This window comes from Gavialis gangeticus, unplaced genomic scaffold (genome assembly GCF_001723915.1).
Source record: "Gavialis gangeticus isolate Ggan-Ray unplaced genomic scaffold, GavGan_comp1, whole genome shotgun sequence".
In the NCBI taxonomy this organism is placed as follows: domain Eukaryota; kingdom Metazoa; phylum Chordata; order Crocodylia; family Gavialidae; genus Gavialis; species Gavialis gangeticus.
Genome location: NW_017728995.1, coordinates 47398957 through 47401633, shown reverse-complemented (window position 1 = coordinate 47401633; position 2677 = coordinate 47398957).

Below are 2677 nucleotides of genomic sequence, written 5' to 3'. Positions count from 1 at the left end.
AGATGGTAATAGGATGGGCTTCAATGTAGATAAATGCAGGGTGCTGCACCTGGGGAGAAGGAATCCACAGCATACATACAGACTGGGGAGCTCCCCCCTTGTGAGCACAGAGGTGGAAAGGGATCTTGGAATCATTATCGACTCCAAGATGAACATGGGCCGCCAATGCCAGACCGCAGGCAGCAGAGCCAACTGTACCTTGTCGTGCATCCAAAGATACATCTCAAGCCGTCCAGAGAGGTGATACTCCCCCTCTACGTGGCATTGGTCCGGCCTCAATTGGAGTACTGCATCCAGTTCTTGGCACCACAGTTTAAGAAGGATGTGGCCTGCCTTGAGAGGGTTCAGAGGAGGGCCACCCACTTTGTTGGAGGGCAACAGGGCAGGTCCTATGAGGAGAGGCTGAGGGACCTGAACCTGTTCAGTGTCAGCAAGCGAAGTCTGAGGGGGGATTTGGTGTCTGCCGACAAACTTGTTAGGGGAGATCAGCAGCAAATAGGAAGGGTCCTATTCCCCCCCAGGAGCACCTGGGGTGATGAGGAACAATGGCCAGAAGCTGCTGGAGAATAGGTTCAGGTTAGAGATTAGGAGGCACTATTTCACTGTTAGGGTAGCTAGGATCTGGAACAAACTTCTTAGGGAAGTGGTCCTCTCTCCTACCTTGGGTAAATTCAGAAAGAGGTTGGATGAACACCTGTCTGGTGTTGTGTGATCCCAGCGTGTGCTGCAACCAGTGGTGGGGGGTTAGACTAGATGATCTATTCAGGTCCTTTCTGACCTCTAACTACTATGAAACTAAGTTGTTGCACCATTTAAAGTTTGTCTGCTTTTTTTCTGACCTAGGTTGTTCTGGTTTTTAAATTGACAGCTTTTGTCTTCCTATTGGCAAAATATAGGTTTCTATATTCTTCCTTTCAACACTGTATAGTCATATTTGTAACTATTTGCACAGTCAATCAGTTTCTTACACTACACTTTTAGGGGTTCTGCTGTTTTTTATACATTAGTGCATAAGGTCAAAAAAAATTATGAAACTAAAATGAATCCGTCTCTGGAAATATAGTTCATTCATTTATCATTATAAATCAGATAGTATTAACTGTGTTTCATTTTAAAATGTTGTAGCAGCCCAAGATAAATTAGGTCAAGAAAGTTCATTTGCAGGAAGGGGATTTGGAACACTGGAAAATTTCCATCAGGAGAACAAATGTATCCAGATCCAGGGCTTTGGTGCTGCTGGGACTATGCTTCAGCAAATCCAGTCATCATGGCCACAGGTGGGGTTCATTCCGGTGTGGTGGGACTTTGCCTGCAGTGCTGCTGTGGCTGCCAGTGCTTCAGCTCTCCCTGGAGCATAGGCTAATGCCAGGTGAAGCTCCACCACTATGACCAGACCCCCAGAACTCTGGCACAGTAACACCCAGACACCCACCAACATACTCATACCCACACACACTGTCCTTGCAAGGTCCCTCACACATGGATGACTGCATGCACACACTCTGTGTCCCTACCCCTTTTGTGTACCTGTCTTAGTCCAGGTACAAGGGGCATGGCTTGGGGTTCAGGGTTCAGGGCTTCATCCACCTGCTCAGGGTGGCAGGCTTGACAGCTTTATAGACCTGAGGCTGTGGAGAGGAGCTGGGCTTTCCCCACCCCTCATCTGTCGTGGGGAGTGGTCTGTGTGTCCCAGGCTGCAGCAGTAGAATGGAGCCCAAGTCACAAATTGTCTCCTGGGGGTGGGGGGCAATGAGCTGGACAATGCATGCTGGGATGCTGGAGGATAGCATGAACAATTCTATTAGGGAGGTATGTGTACAATCAGTTGTTTCTCCAATAGAAATTCTACCAAAAGCACCTTCTACCTCATCAGACGTGGTAGAAGTTTGTACTGGACTTGCCATTTAGATTCAGTAGAAACAGCTTGATTTCTGTTGTACACCTTGGCTTTCTACCAGTGGAACTGCAATTCTACTGATAGAAATGTAACACCTATATGCACCCTTTGGCAACAGGAAGCATAAGAGAACTCAGGGTTTGGAAATAACACAGCAGTACAGCAAGTGTCCATGAAAGGGGACCTCTCCTAGGGCTGTAGCAATCACACAGCTTACAGACAGCATTATTTAGAATTTTTTAAATGCACTTAGTTAAACTGTAATCACAAGTAAATAAACCCTAACATTACAAACTTAAAGGGACCAGTACGAAGAGTGGACTGTGCCATTGAGTTAATCATTAGGTTCTTCCAGTGAGACCATCAATGTCCAAGTGGACTATTACTACCTTCCCAAAACCTTTCTGCCTTTCTGTCTCCCTCCTCAAAACCCTAGAAAACAGATGGCCCTTTCTGAATGCTCTGAATAGAGTTGGGCTGCAATGCATGAAATGGGGAGAAAACTCCAGGTTATGCACCCTAGCAAGTAACTTCTTGATTTATTTTGTCCCAACCATAGGCAGTGGAAGGCCAGGGCTTAGCTACCTGCAAATGCAGGTCATGGTGGCAGCACAGAGGGCCACAGGGCAGCCTGGCTGCAGGGTCCAGGTGGCTGCAGCAGGGGGGGAGGAGTGTGTACAGACACAGACATGCAGCCATAGCAGCCCACTGGTGTGTAGAGCACTGCCCACCACAGCAGGTAAGTCTGGTGTGGAGAAGAGGTGTGTGGGGGGGGGGGGG